Genomic DNA, 21,499 nt, shown 5'->3' on the forward strand with positions numbered 1-21,499 from the left:
GTATATAAGTTGTAGCATCTTTGATTTTAAAAACCGAAATTGAAGATTCAGTGTTATACTCTTTCACTCTCTGTAGTCCTTGCTCACTCAGTTCCTTCATGGGCTCTCAAAAGCTCTGAACCAGCACTATATATTCTTCACGTTTAAACAAGTAGTTAATCCAGCTGCATGAAGTCAGTTGAGCATATACTTCCTGGAGCAGGGCTGAAGCGAGGAAGACTGAAGTCTAAGTGAGACTTGCAAAATATAAATTATTTTTAAAATAAAATCTTTCATAAAGCTGTGACAAAAACTTGGAGGGCTCTACTGTTAAAGTCAAGTCAGAATTAATCTTTGTACAAGTCTATATGCGTATCCTTAGATATAGCAAATACATACTTTTTGTCTAGGACAGGATGACCATCCTTGAAACTCTTCAAAGTACTTCAGCAAAGGAACTCTTAAGCAAAATTTGGCTACTAAGCTTGTCATCAAAGATGGAACATCCTGGAAATATGTAAACTAAACGTGTTTAATCAGTATGACTGGAGTAGCCAGCAAAAAGGAAGATAAGCCCCATTCTTAACTGAACTGCCCTCATTATTATGCTAACAGTCACACCCACTGGCTTGAAGACCCCCACCCTTCTGGATACTCTCCCCAGTGAGCACTGAAGTATTGTGCAATACTGTGTAGTAACACGCAAATTAGGTAACCAGTTGTAGACCCAGAGCCTGTATCGGGATAGTGGTCAAGAGATGATAATATGTACAAAAAGCGTCACAGAAAATCCCTGTGTGTGGAGGCTTTGTGGGAGACCACCTAGCATCCAAATTTGCACAACTCTGCAATAAATCAATATCTCATATCTGTGTATGAGATTGGCTCACTGCACGCTGGGTAACAAACCCGTCTTTTGGACAATACTATCACAACACTCTTGTTACTAGCAAGGTCTGCAGCAGTAGAGAAAGCTCATCAGTTAATTCTAACTCTGAAAACATCAAGTCCTTCTCACAAGCATAGATATTTATCCACAGAGACATAATTTTGAGTGCCTACAAATCTGGGCTGAAAATACTGAAAGAAATTCCTTCCAATGCAAACTAAAATGCATTTCCGTAGTATAAAATTAATATTTCCACCTGTGTTTTCAGCATTTCTATTTCCACCATCTCTTTGACATCACAAGGTGCAGAACTAAGAAAAATAAGTTTTAAAAATGAACAGGTTTTCTTTTTTTTCCTGCTTTGGAAAAGCTCTCATTAAGGATTAGCTCCAGCTTCAGCTGTAGCTCTAGGTCAATACTTATTACACAACTAGTTAATTCATCGTTAGTGATTCAGTGTGGAGTCTCACTCACAGGTGCCAATATAAAAGTTTTGGGACCTGATCCTCTCCTCCTCACAAAACTCACAAAAAGGGTTACATGTTTGATATCTAGTAGGCTCACATAAAGAACAAACACATTTCGGCTTTCTTGTTAATTTTTCCCCCTCTGGATTTAAGTTTAAATTTGTTTTCTTGCTCAGAAATACAACCTTGTTCAATTTCTCCCATGAAGTAGTTGCATGCAACTTCAGTTTAATGTTCTACATGAAAAATATTTCCACCTTTCTATCTTTAAAGCAGCTATAATAAGAAATAAAATTATGTAAAATATAAATTAATAGCTAATAAACTTCTCCGAATCCAAAAGAAACCTGAAAAAGAGAGCCCCAGAGATAAGGCTGAGTCAGTGCCTTTTGTGTAAAAGCTCTGTTCTCCATCACTGCATCCATTACCTCCCATGATGCAGAGTGAATAGAAAACTAATGCCAATGGGGAAAAAGGGACCGGCTATGGTTACGGCTATAGTAAAGCAAAGAATAATGCGCCGGCATTTGCTTTCCTTTTTTGAGTCCTCCCAGATGTGGCCCTTGTGTACTCATGCAAGTCCTATAAATAGGCGATAGCTAAGCAGAGTTAACTTTGGGATGTGCATGAGAGTGATGCAGTTATATGGGGTTATTTCCCCAACATATTCTCCCAGCCTCCAGGGATTTGCTGCTCAGGAATGCCTGTGCCATTCCGGAGCTGATGTCTGTGTTTTGCAGCTCCCAACACTCTTTTTAATTGCTTTGTGAGCTTCTGTAAGCTTCCAGCGCTCACAAAGTTATGTGTGAAAGGTTTTCCCAGAACACAGACGCTCTCTAAGAGACACCAGACAAAATGAAGTCATTTGCTGCTGCTTACAGATGACTAACTGGCTCCCCATTTCCCCGTGATCACCTGTGCCTGCTTGAAACAGGTTCTCAAGTGTACTTCATACGTATCTCCAAGAAATCAGAGTAATTATTTAAGGTCACGTGTTTAGCATAAAATTACAAGAACTGATGGGAAGAAGATGAGCAGAGTCGTGCCTTCCTGGCCATCGATCTCCAGAGCAGCAATCTGCACGTTGCATGAGGCCTCTGACCTCTGTCGGGTATCTTGCTGGCCCGCACAAGACAGAGTGAACTTCTTAATAAGAGCAATTCTAAAATCATGCATAACTGTGAATTTGCAGCAAAGCTCTTACTACGCCAGCTACGTTTCTTTCCAAAGTCTTGGGAGCTGAGGAGTCAAGTGGCAGCGCCGGAGTTACAGCTGTGCAAAGGATTCCTTGGGCTGTAGCACCTGAATGTGGTGAGATCCCTTTTCTGACACCACTTTCCCCCTGCCCCCCCTTTCTTTTCTTCCCTCTAATAGGTTAAATATGAAAACCCAGAGAAACTAAATAATGACTTATCTTGTGTACACAGTACGTGCTGCTTATGTTTAGGGGCCATCTATGAACGTATTTTCTACTGCGCACATTCTTCATGTAATAACAATGATCTGAAGACTGAAATTTGTTTTTTTTTTTCCTTCAAAGTAAATTATAAAAAAATTCCATTGCAGTTGCAATGCTAGGAGCTCGAAGGTCAGTTTATTCTAAGTAGGCATCACTGACGGCGGCAAAGAGATATTTTAAGACAGCTTATTTGTGCACAGTATCCGTGGGCCATCCACCTCAACTATTTACATGAGTTCTTCACTTAGCATGTAGCCGCACTCGCAAAAATGAGAAGTCATATTAGCATTTGTCATACAGCATGTATTCAGATTTTCAAAAATAGGAGCCCACTGGTTGTTTTTGTAGGGATAGTTTGTTTTTTAATACACACTTCTAGGGCACATGCAAGAATAAATACAAAACTCTCTCGCTAAATATCCTTACGGTGTAGTAATGGCGTTTCTAGAATGCAGCTCAAACACTATTTTCAGTGTACGATTCCACTGTCCTGATACTGTAATCTCATTTCAGATGTTGTATGGAATTGGAAGCGCTTTTGTCTGCAAATTGTCTGTTTGTGTTTTTGTTTCTTACCTGGTGCTTTGACTCTACTTTCAAGCAATTTTTTCCCATCTTCGCTTTTATTAGATGGCTGCACTTGCTTTTTGTTGTTTCGTTTTCGCCCGCGTTCTGGAATGAAATGCGTGATACCAGCACCATTGTTTTTTGTGTCAGTGTTCCCTGAAGTCAGCTCGACCATTTTTTCCTTCTGTAAGTCATAGTATCCATAGAAGGTGCCCACGCCTTCCAGCTTCTGACTGAATGCTGACACTTTCTCCCAGTTCCTCAACCTAACTGTAACAGGTCTCAATGTTAAAAGGACTACCTGCACTTCAGGTGAATGCAAAGATGGCAAGCCAATTTCATTAGCAATTCTATATGCACATATTTTATGACATTGCATACAAGGGAAATTCTCATATTATGATAGTCCCTCATTTCACTGCATGGTGGCAGGAGAACAAAAAGTAGGTTAACAAAAAAAAGGATTTGACACCGATGCACCACACAGCTGGGTAACAGCACATCCCACTCACAACTGTGTCTGCAGGTGACAAGAGAACAGCAACGGTGACAGAGCACATAATGCTTGGATCAAAGCAAGAGGACAACCAGTTGACTGCTGTTACTTCAGGGGAAAATTCTGGTGTCTCCACTTACAGAGTGCCTAGAGTTGTAAGCACACAAAAATAACCACTATTCCTTATTCTAATCGCTAATTGGACTACTTACACATCACTTTTTCCAATATAACAGTATCTATTGTTTTACTTCTTGACTAAATGGATAAGGCAAGTCAACCCGCATGCCATTTACAGTGCGAGTAGGTGTATCTGTAGATCAGCTGGAGACATTGATCTTCTTCCAGAAAAAAAAAGGAGCAAAAACCAGATCATACTTCACTACCTCAACTAATACAACAAAAAAAAGTTTATGTTATGAGAGCATCTCATTCGTAGCTATATGTGAGCGCTGCTCTGAAAGTAATGCCTCCTATTTTATGATGTTGGCCTGTGACATCAGAGGCAGATGTTGGTGGTATGGCAGTAGAGAATGATCCTTCCCAACAATATTCTGTTACATTTTGTTGCTGTGTGACAGATGGCAGCAGAGGGGCAGTCTGGCAGCATGGCGTCTGACATGGAAGTGTGGATGAAACAAAGGTGTGTCGCCGAACTCCTCCATGTGAAACAAGTGGCATCCATTGACATTCACTGACACCTGCTGAACATTTATGGAGACCAAACAGCGGATGTGAGCACAGCGAGGTGCTGCGTTTCAGCAGTGGTGACAGCGACAGTGGGTCACCTCCAATGGTGCAGACTTTTACGAGCATGGCATGCAGGCTCTTGTTCACTGCTGGTGAAAATCCACAGGTAATGGTGGTGACTATGTTAAAAAATAGTGCTGAGAATTTGCTCTATCAAACAGTATTATTCTGCTCTTTGTATCTGTTGTAGCTTCCATGGAAATAAATAGGAGGCGTTACTTTTAGAGCAACCTACACATAATCTAGCCATCGCTAATGGAAAATTATGCTATTTATATTAAAAGCAGTGTAAATAATAGACAAAAATAAGAAACTGAACAATGTGATGCCAGTGCAGCTCATCTGCCTCATAACAAATTTGTTCTTGGAATCCAAATAACTCGTGTGAGAAAGTAGGTTAAATGTAGAGAGTATTCGTAACAGGATTATATGGAAGAGGAAGGCATGTCACATCTGAGATGGCCTAATAAGAGAAAAGCAGCCCAGAATATAAATGGCTTGTGCAATATAATGAAGATTTTCTGACAAAATTAGATTGTCATTCTAGAACCAAACGCTGAATTACTGAAAGCTAATGTCAAATAGGATTATGTAACATGCCTGGAGATCCTAGGTATGAAAGTCACAGACAGGATACTGTGATCACAAGAAGAAAAGGTCTATAAATAAGCAAACAACTTCCTAACAACTGCATCCAGCAACTCTTCTGGCACAGAGTTCAGGCTGGGAAAATTCAGGGGCAGAATCTCCTGTCACTTACTGCTCTTTCCCTTGGTAACAGCACCGCTGAAATCAATACCATTACATCAGGGGTAAGATTAATCTGTCTCCTAGTGTTTCATGAAGCTGGAAGACAAAATTAATGGAAATCCCTAATATAATATAATTGACATGAATGCTATAGAGTCTGTCCTGCACACAGATCCGTCAGCTTTGGTCTGCTGGCATAATTAACTGTTTTCAGAGTAAGGAGTTAGCTGCTCAAGGCAGGGAAGTGAAAACACGATTTAATATGAATGATAGGAAGAGGAAAAAAATCCAAAAGCGATGCTAATAATATCAGGAAAATGTTAATTTTATGATTATTGTTGCAACAGTAACTACATGTTTGTCTATCTCCAGTATCAGTTTAGAGCATTTGTAACCATGGAAGCCAATTCCAAAATGAGATATTCTGTTTTCTCAGATTACACTCGATATGATGAGTTCTGATTCATGAGAGAATCAAACGCTTTTGGCAGCTTTGGGTTGTTGTTGTTAAAAAGCAGACAACTCACATGCTTTGCTTATGTGGCAGCACCTTTTTAAAAATCAAATCAGATCTTAAGGTTGGGTCTCCCTGAACATCCTTATTAGAAGGGTGGATGGCCTCCTTAAGACAATTACCACTGATCACCTCTTAACGGTGCTTTAGGACTACTTGAACATTAAAAGAAAGGGCATACAATGCCCCTGTGTGACATCTTTCAGGGCACCAAAACTATAATGGAATCACAGATATTAACTCAGGCATATAAATAGTTCTTGTTGCTGCTCCTGAGCCTTGGAAACAAATAGGTTTAATGTGTGTTTGAGGTTAGTGAGTGGGATCAGTTAATCGACTGATCACTTGCGGGGGTGGGGTGGGATCATAACATTATAGTTTCCAAAATTGCATCAGGTATGACTTAAAAAAAATGGCTCCTGAACCATTCTAGCTACTGCTAAGGAATAGTTTTAATTCCAATACAGTTTTAAGGCTTGAAAATATTTTTATTTAATTATTTCTCATTTTTCATTTCAAATAGAAATATGTAGACGTAGCAGCATGTTTTCCCTTTCCTCTCAGCTAGGAGGCCTGCATGCAGCCACTGGAGCCTTAGAGGGAGGCCAGTTTGCTTTAACTGAGGGTGCTGCATCATTACAGAGCACATAAAGGCTCTATTTGGATGTTCAGAGTTTACCATTCTCCAGAGAAATTCACTAGTTCCAAAGTAAAACAGGAATGAATTATTTCCAGTACACTCTATGTGATTTGGACAAATTTTAAGGTTTTAGCAAGGTTCATAGGAGGATGCTAGCAATGGCTGGTGGACTCCAAAGGACAAGTCAGTAAGTTTTCAGTGATTTCCAAGAGTATTTCTTTTCTTGCAGTTTCCTGCCTTGAATAATTACTGAGTGTACTGTTTTTTAAACGAACCGTTTGCCCAACTTTCTCGCAGTTCGAACCAGGGGGGAAAAAAAGAGTAATTTTTCTTTAATAATGCACTAAATCATCTCTCATAATGAATTAAATCATTCTCTCATTACAGTGGCAGAGCAAGATCCAAAACCAGCTCTGGCACGAGCAGCAACTCAGTGCCACCAAAATGGTGACCATTGCTACAGCTTCCCACCACCAAAGGTGTTTGTGTACAATGGAGTCTGTACAAAGCAGCAGAAACAGCGTTACCCTGCAGAAATTCAACAAATATTAAGAGTACCTTAGAAGTAAAAATCTGTGATAGTACAACAGGCAACCAAAACACAAAATCCTCTTGGACATTTATTTATGTAGGAAAACCCCAACGAAAAACCTCTTACAGAGGATGACATGATAAAACTGTTGCCATGTTCACCTATGACACGGCTGTTTTAAATATATGTTCATTGAGCTAATAGATTCTCCTGAATCCAAAACTAAATCCTACAACCTGCAACAGCAGTGCAGACTTAAGAGTAGCGCTTGAAAGAAAGAAACTCACTGATGTATTAAACCTTCCAGGCATTAAGAATATGGCAGGTTGCTGAAAGCATCTGTGAAAAGAATCTTTTTATTTTTCCACGCCTAATCCAAACAAGCAGGTCTGAAGGGACTGGAAGACTCTTCTGCCTTAAATTTTGTCACGCACTGCATCCCTAATGACAAGTCTACCTTAAACATATGCCCCTTTGCACTGGCTCTGCAAACAGCACTCCACATCACTCTGAATATGGGGTTCACTTTACAACAAACCCTACATTGCCTCATCATTTTCCTTCTCAAGATACACAAACAACAAGGAGCTCGAGAAAGAAAAAGACACTTTCCTGATTAAAAAAACAATATAGACACTGAGATTTTTCCTCCGCTGTTGGTGATAAAAATTGCTACGTGTTATTTTGCAAGGATTGCATGTTGGTTTTCACGTGCTATTTTTGACAATTTGTCCTGTTATGGCTTTCTAAAAAATAGTATGCTGAAGACTGAATTCTGCCTTTTTTTTTTGCAAAGCTACACGCACATACACACACAGAGAGAATTATTTGAAAACTGCTTTTGTCACAAAAAAAAATAATTATAAGCAATATCTTTCAACGGATCACTCAACTCAAAATTATTTTCATTTTGTTTAAGTAATTTCTTCACTTTTTTTTTTTTTTTTCCCCCCAGATCTGTAAGCTTTCACCAGAAAACTGCCCACTGGACACAGTTGCCCGTCGTACAATGTCATCGTAACAAGTACGTGCAAGGCTATTTTTCTTCCTATAGTTCTAGTGTAATTTGGGATGTTCAGCCTGAAATATGAGTTCTTACTGTAGCATATTCATAACAGTTGAGATTCTGTATTTTTTCAGTCTGAAAACCACGCAGCATTAAGATAGGCAATTAACTCATTCACATGAGTCTACTTCTACCTGATCAATACGGTACAGAATTTTGAGCTCAGCTTGGAGTTGCTGGGATACGTTCCAGATAAACTCCCATGACATCGGCACAGCACATTGGATTCAGCTCCCTCACTCAGCGCCCAGGGTTAAAATAGCCCTCCAAGTCACTCTGTCCCAGGTTGCTGTGGCTGGCCACCACAGGCCACGTGCCACGCTGTGGGCCATTCCCTGCGGGTGTGTGTTTGAGCACCGAGTCCTTCCCACCGGCAAAGGATGGAGGACAAGACAGCACAGCAGCGGGTGGCTGACACCTGTTTGAAGAAGGAGCAGAAGTCACACAGCCCACGTTTAAGAATTTCTCTCACGCTCCAGTGCTCACAGAAGTGGCAGCAAATGCTGAATGCCAACTCACGTTATGCCCGCGCCGAAGCCTGGCGCGTCGCAGGGCTTTCTGGCAGTGCCCTAAGGCTGTGAGAACTCCAGCTTCACTTGCAAGCGCTCTCTGAAGCAACGACACGGTGTCAGAGGCTGTGCTGTGCACACAGGCAGTGCAGCAACAACCTCTGCAAGCTCTGACACGTTGCCTGCAACAAAGCCTTTCGGGCGGTGCTTTGTCCAGTCCAGGCCAGCATCAAGACACATCTTTACAGTGCTGTAAGTGCAAGTCCTCTTGCCACCTCTGGACGTTTATCGCTATTCTAATACGTTCTCCAACACATCGATGAAGATGCATGAGAGTTTAACTCACTTTTCATTTGTACTTTTTCTCTGGGTCTGGAAAGCTTTTAGGGTAAGTGTTGAATTCTGTCATAATACACCAGAGATTGACAGCGAAGGCTAATCACATCCGTGATATGTCTCAAGTTTAAACTGAAGAAATCCTTTACATTAGAAGGCAGAATGGCAGAGAGGAATATGTCAGAATAATCAACAACAAATGGTCAGGGAAAGAAGTCACCTCCTCCAGTGGAGAAGATTTAGAAACAAGACCCCTCTTCTCAAGTAAGGAAGGAAATAAATTACATATATAGCAACATTTTGTGATATAGTATACCCGCATGCAGTATCTCAGAGCTGCAAGGACAGAGCCAGTGTCAGGTGCAGAAATATGTGACTGTATTTTAGGTTTAAGAATTTGCATCTGATGGTTTTTTTTTTTTTTTTTTACTTCTTCGAAACACCGCCATACTTCTAAGAAAGGTCACCCCGCTTTGTGTGGGGAATTCTCAATCAGGAAGCAGGTGTAAAAGGCCCACATATTTACATATGTTCTGGGTTTGAGAATGGGAGAAAATGGGCTGCCTTAGACACCACGGGAAGAGACAGAAATAGAGGTGACAGCGTAAGTACTGGAGGCAGGATGACCAGTAATGTCATTAACGCGAGGTATTCTCCAGCTAAAAATCGATTATGCAGTCATTTCTCAGGAAGATCGCTTATGAATTCAATTCAGATAATTTTTCATGTCCTATAGGTGGAAGCCGCACTAATAGACGGAAATGAGGGCTCTCCCCCGTTGATGATGTGAATATTAAGGAGAATTAAAAATTCTTCCCTTCGGAAGAACTGACTGAAACACCTGTGGCAGGCACCTCTGCAGAACTGGGTTAGCTCTAACCTGAATGTCACACAGCCTCTTCCGACCACGTGATGGACTGCAACAAAAGCTGCTGTGTCCAGACAGCCACTCAAACCTAAACATCCTTTTTTCCTAGAACAAAACCTAGGCTATGATGCATGACTTAGATTCCATCAAAGTGTTTTCCATTTGCTGGGCAATGGCTTCTGGCTCGCATCTGCTTTCGTCTGTATGAAGGCTGACCCTGATATGACCAAACCAGTAGCCCTAGCTGCCATGTAAATAACTTAAGGCATTTGTACCTTCCACTCAGTTCAGATGCTTCTTACTGTTAGAACTGCTATTCCTACAGGATTAATTATAAATAGTTATCTACTGATATCTACAGTAATACATTTTGCTTCCGAGCATGCACCAGTGAGTTTTGTAATGGGTTGTGTATACACTGCAAATGTTAAACAATATTTTTGTTGATAAATGACAGGCAACTTGTGTTTGCATTTCCTGTGAGATTTAATGATGCGGTAGGATAGCTGTATGGATACTGGGAATCAAGACTTAGTGCCAAAGCCATCCCCAAAAAGCAGGCACATTACTTATTAACTAAATAGAGGTTGAACCCATTTACTCATCTTATATTTTGGTTATTGGGATCAAAATAATTTTGGTTTTACTATGCCATATTGCTTCTACTCCTCTTTTCTTTCTCCAAAACTGCTGTTTTTCTCCCCAGGAGCAAAGGGTCCTTCTGACTTCCCAAGCCGTTCTGCAGCCCTCGGCCACCACCAGCTATGGGAAGGTGCTGCTCTGCCATGTGCCAGCCAGCACCGAAACAACTGCTCCGCTCTCATCAGCTTTCTTATGGACCAACTCAGCATCACATCTGCACATTCACAGAGATCATTTCATAGAATCATAGAATCATAGGATTGTCTTGAGACAGAAGGGACCCTCAAAGGTCATTTGGTCCAGCTCCCCAGTCTCCCCCTCTCCACTGACTCATGAGCTTCCACACTTTGAGTAGCAAAAGCAAGTGAGTTGTTCACACTGACAGGGAAGGAGAACAACATGTTCCCAGGTACTTCTCATTCTAGGGAAGTGATCCTGCCTCACATCCATCGCCCAGAAACACTTTGCTCTCATGATGTTCGTAATGCTTGTTTCTAGAGTGCTTAAAGGCTTTAGGAAAGCACTGCTACCTGGGACATACCCACACAAGAGTTAGCCAAAAGTTAAAAGCCAAATATGGCAGCAAGAGTAGAACTTTTGCACGAAAGCTTTGGTTTATTATTTGCAGAACATCAGTGCATAGATGGAAAGGAACTGAAAAATCGTTTGCATTTTATTAGCTGAACAGTTCTACTTTCCAAAACAAATTGAGGTATTCTCTCTTAAATGCCAAGACCACTGAAGAAGAAGTTACTCTGTTTTCAAGCTACAGTGTATTTCTAAATGACACCAGGTGTTCCTCAGCCTCTTCATTTTTCACTGTACTCTAGAATTTTGTTTTCAGAATGAAGAGGTGGCCAGGCTTCCGGGCACATGGAGGAAGCTCCACGCTTCTTGTTGTCATTTTCCCTCTCTTCCTGTAAGCCTTGTCCATGGCACAATCTGCTGAATTCATTTTATGGTGATATTCTGGTGTTCTCTCATGCAATTTTAATGTATTTTAACTGACAAATCTAAAATATGCGTAGACCCGTTTTTCTGAACTGTTTTGAAGTCTTAGAGCTTTACATACTCTCTCCGAATCGTTACAACTACACCTGATAAATATTCCTATGTACATGAGAAGAAAATCTCCCATACTGATTATTCCCTTTCCATGCAAAGGGAGGCGGGGGCACAGAAAATTACAAGTTAAAATGAGCTTCCTAAGAGGAGAACTTTGTTTGTGGAGTGCTGGCACTGACCAGAAATGAAAAGGATTCCTCGGAAAATGGGATCTGCACATCTGTGCTGCAAAACGAAAGGAGTTTTCTGATTGCCACCAGAGGGAACAAAACCGGGCAGGAGAAAACGAGTGCCCATAATCTTACCTAGCATACCTTGCAGCTCAGACCTGTTGCTGCATGTGCTGTGAGCATGCTCAAACTACTGCGTGCCCATTTGGCCTAAACCTCATTAAAAATAAACGTATATGTTCCAAGGCACCAGTGTTGCATTTTTAGACATTTACTAAAAAGAGTGATGCTCTTCTCATGGAGGTTTACGAACGAAGTCTACAAATTATTTTAAACAACGAAAAATCTTGAAAAATTATTTTGGCCTGTGACCCTCCTACCCCAGCACCCTGTCGTCCCCCCCCCCCTCCAATGCAGCCCACGAGCACTCTCTAAAGCCGGGTTATCAACTGACTCATTTCTTGATGCAACATGTATATGGCTTGGGATCCGAACTTTAAATCACAAGAGTGAAACTCTGCACAGCACTCAAATTTCATGGTTAACTGTGTGTAACTGAAGCAGCACTTCGGCACTACCTGGAAGCTAATGTATGTTTATGCTTAGAAAATAGACCCAAAAAACCCCACCACCTTTAAGAGAACCTTTAAGAGCTCTCAAGATGAAACTCACATTTGTGCACTAAACCAGTGCAGCCTCCAGCCCTATGCAAAATAGAACTTAAATGGGATTTGATGATGCGTAAGTCTTTGCAATATCTCTACATGGGACAAATTTCACTGTGTACTCTTCAATGTCATTCATTTAGACTTAGCAAAAAAAAAAAAAAGCTATTTCTTTCATCAAAAGAAAGTGGATGACTTCAGGTGAGGGAGGCTGTGCTAACCAGGTCTTCAACAAGAAAGTTTGTTGTTCAGGTTCCTTTCCCAGGACATTAATGCCCCTGCTTAAAACTAATAACTATTGAAGCTTTTAAGTAAACCAAAAATAAGATCAAACACTGCTAGAAGTGTGCTGCTGGAAAAAAAAAACAAAAAAAAAAAACTATGATTATTTTAATCATTGGAAGCATGGTCTTGTGGATGAGGCCTTGGGACTGAAAGAATTTAGATTCACTCGCTGTACCATCACAGACCTTAGCTGTGACCTCTGGCAAGTTGTTAAATTGCCTTGTCCACAATTTCCCCTCTGAAACAGGGACAGATGCAGCTCCATCTGTACTGAGGGATGTGTAGCCATGTGGGCACTGCCACTTCTTGCAACATGGCAGCGTAAGTCACTGTAGCGGGTGGGATGGAGGAGGTGTAATACCTATCACAGCTCTCGGAGGCGGTATAATTCTTCCTTGGGTCTTCTCCAGTAAAACTGTTCCCTTGTGAGATGGAGCTCTTCACCTGCCTTTTCTCCAAACCTTTGTCCAGCTACCAATTTACCTTTTTGGATCAGAAGCTTTTCCTCATCACTTACCAGCGAAGAGAGCCTTATCCACAGACTGCATCTCCAGGCACCCCTACCACATACAACATTAATACTGCTACCTTTAGTTAACCCAGCTCTTGCCTCTAAATCCACTGAAACGGCTCAATAAATGGCAAGGACAACGGGAGGTCTTGGCACCCCGGTACTTAGAATCAACTCCAGCTTCCTCCTACCGGCTTCATGTTACGTGAGATTAAAATCAGGGGGGTATGGCCCCAAAGCTGCAGAAATCAGTCTCTTTCTCTCGCTAATCAGCTGCTTCCGGAGGCACAAGACGGTGGAGCACATCACAGCTCGGCTCTTAAGCGAGCTGCCACTTCCACAAAGGCGTCCAAATCTGAATGACAGCGTACAAGTGGGCAAATGGTGACCTTGTGAATGGATCTCTTTCCAAACACGGAATGGCTTCCAAGTCTGTATAAGAAGAGGTTACAGCTTCGCTTATTTGTGCTTGCTTTGACCCGCGGACCCGTAAGAATGACTGCGCAGGGAAAATATGCAAGATAAATTGTTCCTTGTCTCAGTACAAGGCACACGCAACCACAGAGGAGGAAAGAAAGAAGGGATGATTCTGAATCTTTTATCTAGCTGAAAACTGACCTTCCTTAGCTTGAAACTGCGTGTAGGAGTCCCAGGACAGGTTGTTCTGACATTCTTTTAACATCGTTTCATCAGCACAGCCAAAACTAATCACAAGAATATTACCCGATGACAGGTGCATTTATTCTGTCAATTAAATCAGATGGTTAAATCGAAATGTGCCCCAAATCTCTCTTGTTTGCATTATCCATATTGGCATTTCTTGGCTGTGGTTCATTGCTGGCTGGAAGTCATCCAGCCCCTGCAGAGTCACTTTGCAATACTGTGCCAGCAAGTTTCCATGCTCTGCAGCAGCAGTTACAACAAGACCAGCGTGGTCCTACAGGACTGACCTGAAATATTATGTTGTTTCACTACAGTTTAAAAAAAATAAAAAATAATTTTTAAAAATCCCCTCAGTGAAGGAGACTTCGATCAGTGTTTCTGAAATGGGGAAGGACATACCACTTTGCAACAACCCACCAGTGGTGTGCACAGAATGAGTAGGCTCTATAAACACTTGCCATTACCGTAGGACTACTATGTAAGAATAAAAAGTAACCTAACCTCATTTTAAGACGTTTCTTTGAAACGTTTTCTGTGGAGGAAAAAGGTGTTGCTTTGTTGCTTATAATCCATCAGAATCCTTTTTTTTTTAGTTAAAAAGAAGATGAGAAAAGAATAGGCATCAAGGTATAATCATAATAGACATCATCAAGAAGAAATGAAGAACTATTTCCAATTACCTAATTATCCAAGAAGTCTCTAAGCAGAGGGTGAGACTACATAAAATATTTCATGAAAGTTGCAATGGAGCGTGCTAAGGATGAGGCCAGGTTTTTCATTTTGGTTTTGCAGTGTGCATGCCAGCATATTTCAGCTGAGATTTCTCTTCTCTGCAGTAGTGGTGGCTTTGCAGTACCAAAAAAATTAGACCTTTTTTTTTTCCTACATGATATTTGTGATGTTAATAATTTGCTGAGTGCTCAACCCACCCATTTATGAAGAGTCATACTCCCTTTTGTCACTGGGAGAAACGCACCCTAGCAGCGTGTTCAGTCCTAAGGCAAGGTTATATCAGAAGGGCAGGCAGACGGTTCACAGTTTCACCTCCCTAGGAAACTCCCATCTACTTCTGATCTCTTTCCCAGCCTCCAGCCCCATCCGTTGCCATCACATCCTTCTCACTTCAGAAGGATCCCCCACCGTCAGCTCTTCTGCAGAAGACATAGAACAATTCTGAGCACAGTTCTTTAAGTAAAGATGGGTGAAACCCCAAAACTATAGCCAGGATACAAGGGATGATAAATACATTAAAGTAATGCTTTGTTATATCTTTTCTTAACTTTTGCTTCCTGGCCTGAAACACTTCCCCTGCAGTCTGATTTTGCAAACATTTACACATTTGTTCATGGATAGAACTACTAGTGAGACAGGTCTCTCTGCGAGACTTCACATAAGTAAATATATTTTACTATTAGGTTTTAAAAACTGTCTTGGACTGTCTCACTGTCTTGAACTGAGAAGTAACAGGCTTAATCCTGCAATCAAGAGCATCTGCACAACTGAAAAGAAGAATGCCAAGGTGAGTTTTGAATAACACAGAATATAGTCCTATAAAACATCTGTGAAAAGTACGGGCATGTTTTTCCTTTCAGTGTATGGCACCTGTCCAGGCAGCAATGAGTTCTGGACAACACACTAATCAGCAGTTTTTCAAAGCATTACATTCCTAAGTCATTCACAAGGATTCAGTTGCTCATTTCCCACTGGATCTAGAAGGAACTGCGCGACAAAGTGCTTTTGTGCACTTGGAAACTTAAATAAACCAAATAAATATTTACCTTTAAGTTCAGTGGCTCGGTGTTAGGCTTAGGGACTGTAAAGCAAGAAACTGATAATTTACTCCTTAAGTGTCCTGTTTATCCAGAAGACCAATAAAGTTGTGCCATACTTGTGTGCACACACGGCCATCCCCTCTGATTTGGCTGCCCGCCTTTGAGGCCAGCTCTGATATGCTGTGGCTGTGCAACCTTGATTCAGACTGCTGTAAAAAGAGCTGTGTAAGGAAGAGCTGTGAGAAGCCTTGTCAGGGCCGCCTTCTTATTGCTGCATTGATAGGAACTGTATTTGCAGCCAGGATTTTCAACTCAGTCCTCATCTGAGCTATGCCACGTGCCTGCGCCTGGCCATGAACCTCAGTCCTGAACTGACTTGCATTCTTGGCTTGACTTCAGCCCAGCCACTTTGCTGTGGACATCTCTGGTGATCTGGACCATTGCTAACCCTGCTTACTTCACTGGGCATAACCTTTTCCTGCCACTGAGCCTCATCTTGCTTTGCCCTGGTACTCCCTTCTTCATTGGTGAAGCCAATGCCACCAGAAGCCTCGCTGTCACCCTCAGCTCCTAGCTCACTTTTCCATTTGGAGAAAAGGGAGCAGCTCACCATCGCTGCTCCCTGCACAGAATGAACCCAGCGTGCATTCTTGTCTGCTACAGAAAAGCAGTTCACATGAATATCTCCATTCCAAAAGGTACTGGAGCAACACAGAGTGATGTTGGACACATGACAACAACAAGGCTGTAATCAGAGTACACAATTCACTATCTAACAATTAGTTAGTGAGCCATTTTCTGATTATTGATTGGTTTCACGTTCCTATGCAAGTGATAAGCTGTGAAATGTCGTAAATCTAGGTATTATTATTGAAAGATGTGGATTCATCAAAATTTGGTGCTGATTCTTTCAGTCTAAGTCATCAAAGTTAATTCTTGCATCCGTCCTAAGTCCAACAGGATGCAAGTACAAACATCTCCACATCAGCGTCCAACTGTAAGGCTGTGGCTTTGAAGTAGCAAGCACACATTGTTTTTAAACAAGAGAAAGCTACGCAGTGCAACAAGACTTTGCATTAAAGGCAAGACAGCTTATCTTGGCAGTGCTGCTCCCACCGTCTTTTCTTTCTACTCCAAATAGTTTAATTAGGAAGTAGCATCAAAATCTCAAAGAAAGCCAGGAACACAAGAATACTCTCTAAGTAAATTCTCTTTATTCCCCCAGCCACCTGAAAGAGGAGAATGCTTACAACTTGTTATTGTTTTAAACACGACTACCTACACTGAAAAGCTGTTTGTGGCCTTCAATTAGCCCACTGGAGGCGCGTGCATAGAGAGAGCACTCTTAGAAATAATCAATCACAGTTGTTTTAAAGACTAGCCAGACTCATGTAAAAAAAAAAAAAGTGTTTAAGAGATACTTTTACTTGCAGCTTCACAAAGTATTAAAAAAAACCATGAACGGGTCATTTGTGTCTTAAAAAGCAACTATTTTTTACCATTTTCACCCAGGTTAACGTATTCCAGGGAGTTATCCCAATATAAGAGAATACTCAAGAATTCTCCCCAACAAATTATACTAAAATTGCCTTTATTTCCATGTCACACTATTAGAATTTAAAAAAACAACTGGGAAATCCTGTGGTTTTTTTTGCCAAGATGTTAAATTTTTCTGCTGAATGATGTTAACGTAGAGTTGGTATGCAATATGACACTGCATGCAAGGCCATGCGGAAGGTACAGTAAAAATAAGAAAGAATAATCAAAGAACAAGTAAAGTGCAACTCAAAGCACAAACACCTTTTGCTTTCACTACACAGAAGCAGAGCTTTCCTGAGACATACAGAATCTATCATTTTAAGAATAGCCTAATAGGTATTATATAATTTAGGTTAGAGGAATACACGTATCCCTGTCACATTACGGACTGTATTAAAAAAAAACCACCACGTGTACAGTTTTTCTTAGTTTCTCCTGCATTCCACATGCTTCTGATTTACCACTAAAGCTAATACCCATTTAGCAGAATATGTTGTGGATCGACTGTACAGCAATATTAAGTAAGGCAACCATATGTTTCCTCCTCTTACCATACTGCCTGCGACTGCCCCTGACTCTTGGTGGATTAGATCCCTCATCAGCTTGCCTGGTGCTGATGGAATGCCTTTTGCAGGTGTTTTGTTGATCTAATGCAAAACACAGATTTCAAATAGCTGAGCTCCCTCGTGCCTCCACCAGCATTAGCTCCTTGTTTTCCCTCATTGCGCAGCCCGCAGAGGTCTGCTCTAGGCTCTTATTTTACAAAATTATCTTAAAAATCATCGTATACGTGAGTGGGTGCACCCTAAGTAGCTAAAAAAAAAAGGATATTCAAATCCACTTTTTTTTTTTTTTTTTTTTTTTTTTGAGGAAATTAAAAGCCAGGTGGTGACATTATCACACAGGAAAGATTTTTTCCAGCAAGCCTCCCCATCTTAAATGCTGAGGACTACTCAACAAAGTAACAAAGCTTTAAGTATAGCGGCATTCAAAGCTTCGTTTAAAGCTACCATGCCATTTTCATGAAATTTTTGCCCAACTGGAAGAGAAGCAACGAGGTCCAGGTTACGTACAACAAAGTTCTGTGTCAGTAAAAAACTGGCACAAACTTAATCCCCAACCAGGAACGAGATCAGGGGAGATTTTGTGTTTTTTTCACAGCCCTAAAAACCCCCAACTCTGCGCTCCTTCTCTACACAGGTGTAAGTGTAGGTGCAGTGTCTCATGGAAGTAATCAACAAGAGGGAGAAAATAAAAACAACGCAAGCAGAGAAACTCGAAGCTTATATTTTTATGTTAATGTGCTGGTAAGAGAAAGGCCTCATTTGGGAAGTCATAAAAAAAAAAAAAAAAAGTGTTAGCAGATCTCCAAGTTAGAGCACAGAAGCTTTCTATGCAGATGGAGGATTTAAAAGAAGCAAAACGATAACCACACAGTCGAGAGACTAGAAAAGAGACCTTGATGTTTGATAGTTGTAATAACCTGCAGAGTGCTCTAATGGCTCAGGGATCAGGTGCAGAACTACAGCAATAACAAGAGCTGAATAATTATCTCAGCCATATCTGTATAACCACAGTCCCAGAGTATGAACTATATAAGGAGGCTTCTGCTGCCTCTCCAAGATTTCCTGAAATGTTAAATCACTGAATTGGGAGCACTTCCAGCATTAGTACTGCCCAGTTAGAAAGAAATAAAGCCCAGAATCCTCCAGTGGCAGTTCTAATGTCTTTGTTAATTATGAATTATGGGTAAACATGCAGACTCACAGAGGTCACGGCTGTCAGCAACAATACTTTTCAAGAAGGATTTTTATGAGGGCCTTTTTCATTTTGCCATAATGTCCTTTATATATACATAAAACGCACCGCGAATACAAAAAAAAAAATAAAAAAAAAATAGCGTTTGTTTTTAGGGAAGACGTAATTATTTTTCACTTGTTTCCTACCCTCCGCGCAACCGCGTACCCGCTGCCAGGACGACCCAGTTCATAACTATGAGCTCCTCTGTGAATAACAACAGCTGCGCAATTCCAAGGAGCGGGCAGGAGGAGTCATCGGGGCTGGGGTTAGGTTAATGATCAGACACTCTGTTAACAAGGAAGTGGTGGGGTTTGCAGCCAGCGGCCAGTCAGGAGCCCGTCAGCTGTAGTCACCTTTCACATACCGTCGAGAAACAAAAGCTGCATACAGTATGCTTGATTAACCTCACTTAAATGGCAATGCTGATCTCAAATCTGTCCCCGGAGTGTATATAAACAGGATTAAAATTATATTATGTGTGGATCCTGCCCAACAAAAGCAACTGGCACAAAATCATTTTAATTAGGTAGTAGCGGCTGTAACTCGTTCAACTTTGGCATTAATTCTTCGCTGTCCCATCGAAGAACTTTCGGGACTCGATGCAAGTAGTAGAAGGAAAAAAAACAGATTCAGAATCAACCCTGAACAATGTGTTGCCGTGCCTGGTGGTTAGCCAGCAAAAGGACTGCATGGAACTGGGGAACATCTGAAACAGCCGTGTGAAGTTCGGTGTAGAGGGCATCACCCTACAGCTCTCCAAGAGACAGGCTCGTGACAAATGACATTGGCAACGGGAGGTTTCAGATAAGTCGGATTCAAAAGATTTGTGCCCAGTTTAAGAAACGTATCACTGCTAGCTGACTTGCTTGAAGTCTCTCAAGGAGTCAAGAAACCACAAGACCCTCAATGACGTATGATTTCAACTCCATTTTGAGCCTGTGAAAATGAAATTACACAGGATGTCTTTTCAGGACTTCAGTTTTTAAGGAAATGCAAGACATGCAACACAAACTTAGGGCAGCTCTTCAGTGTGTTTATCTCTACTTGCTCTTGGCTTCCAAAGAAGACAAATCTTGAATGCAGCCTTCCAGATCACATAGGGTTGTTTGTTTGATTTTCCAAATAATGACAAAAAAAAAGAAAAAAAAACAGAAACAAGAAGAAAATCCTGAAAATTAATTCAGGAACAATAGCATTTGTCACAATACTGCTGATGGCCAGCAGCATTTGGTCCTCTAGGTTGTGGCGATCTTGAATGGATGAACAGAATTTGCCTCTGCGCCCTATCTGCAAATAGTTGTGTATTTAATGCTGACTCTCATCCTGCGACAGAAATCTAACCTTGGCCCAAATGACTTGCATTAGAAAATTAAGGTCAAAATTATTCTGCTTTTGTTATCACTGATATTTCCCATTAAAAAAAAAAAAAAAACACCTTTAGCATTCACCTCTTTAACTTGAAGGAAATCTGGCAAAGAAAAGGAGGCAAAGCCGCCACACCTCCTTGCAAGCAACAACACTTGCAAAGAACAAAAAATCAGAGAGGGTGAAATCCTCATCACTTTCCTTGGCACAAACTATAAAACCTTGTAATCTGCAGTATATTCCATAGGGGGCACATTGGCAACACGGGTACGTCAGAAGAAGAAAATCATATTTTCCATCCCAAAGTATGGAAAGGTAAGAAGACTGACCATTTTGTTACATAATAAAGATAAGTCATGTGTACTTGAATAGTTAACAGATGGACTAATTAGAGGCTGAATTATTTGTGGTATAACTGATCGCTGGTGAAATCAAGGTTACTGAGGGAAATGGACTTGACTTTGCAAAAATCAGAGGTTATTTGCAGGGCTAAGGCAAACGGCTCCTCAAAAGAAAGGGTTAACAAGCAATGAAAGAACAGAAGTGCATCTAATTAAAAGGCACACCAAGGCATGCAGAGAGACTACAAGGGTAAGCAAATGGCAGAGACCACATTTGTGTGCAATACATGAAGAGGCGAGCGTGGAATAATATATAGATAACCAGGGCGAAGGGCAAGGTGTCAGGCAGGTAAAATAAGCTTCCATATGAAAAAGGTGTACTGTTGTTGGCTACAAGGGTCCACTTATGTACAGATAAGCACATAGCAGAGAAATAAAAATGTGAAGAGCACGGAAGATATCTGTCTGAGGAGATCTATGAGCAGGAATATTGTGCAATGATTTGGTGTGAGGCAAAAAAAAATAATATATAAGGATAAAAGCAAATGTTGAGGGACAGAAGTTAAATTGTTTTAAATGAGATGGCGCTGATTAGCTCACATGACGACCTTTAGAAATCACCTCCTTCTTCCCTCCCCCCACATTGCCAGGGTAGAAAAGCCCATGGGAAAGATAACATCACTACATAGGCAGGTAATTTTTGTTAAACCCCAAAATGAATGCAGGGCCTAAAGTACAAAGCACGAGAGGACCGAGAGCAGTCCCTCACTAGCATAGGTATCATGCATTTGTGATAGCTGAAACCATCGCTGTCCAGGCTCACATGGCGCAGACGATGTTAGGAATGTAAAGGAAATAC

The 21,499-nt window shown here is 41.1% G+C and overlaps 1 long non-coding RNA gene across 2 annotated transcripts in view; it reads right to left on the reverse strand.

The window, feature by feature from the left end:
- Positions 1 to 20,332, reverse strand: part of LOC110396508 — a 95,155-nt gene extending 74,823 nt beyond the window's left edge. Inside the window, exon 1 of one of the 2 annotated variants that reach the window (XR_002437012.1) lies at positions 19,081 to 20,332. This is a non-coding gene — a long non-coding RNA (uncharacterized LOC110396508). The remainder of the gene's footprint in view (positions 1 to 19,080) is intronic. The other variant, XR_002437013.1, reaches the window with a different exon arrangement.

This window comes from Numida meleagris, chromosome 3 (assembly GCF_002078875.1).
Source record: "Numida meleagris isolate 19003 breed g44 Domestic line chromosome 3, NumMel1.0, whole genome shotgun sequence".
NCBI lineage: Eukaryota > Metazoa > Chordata > Aves > Galliformes > Numididae > Numida > Numida meleagris.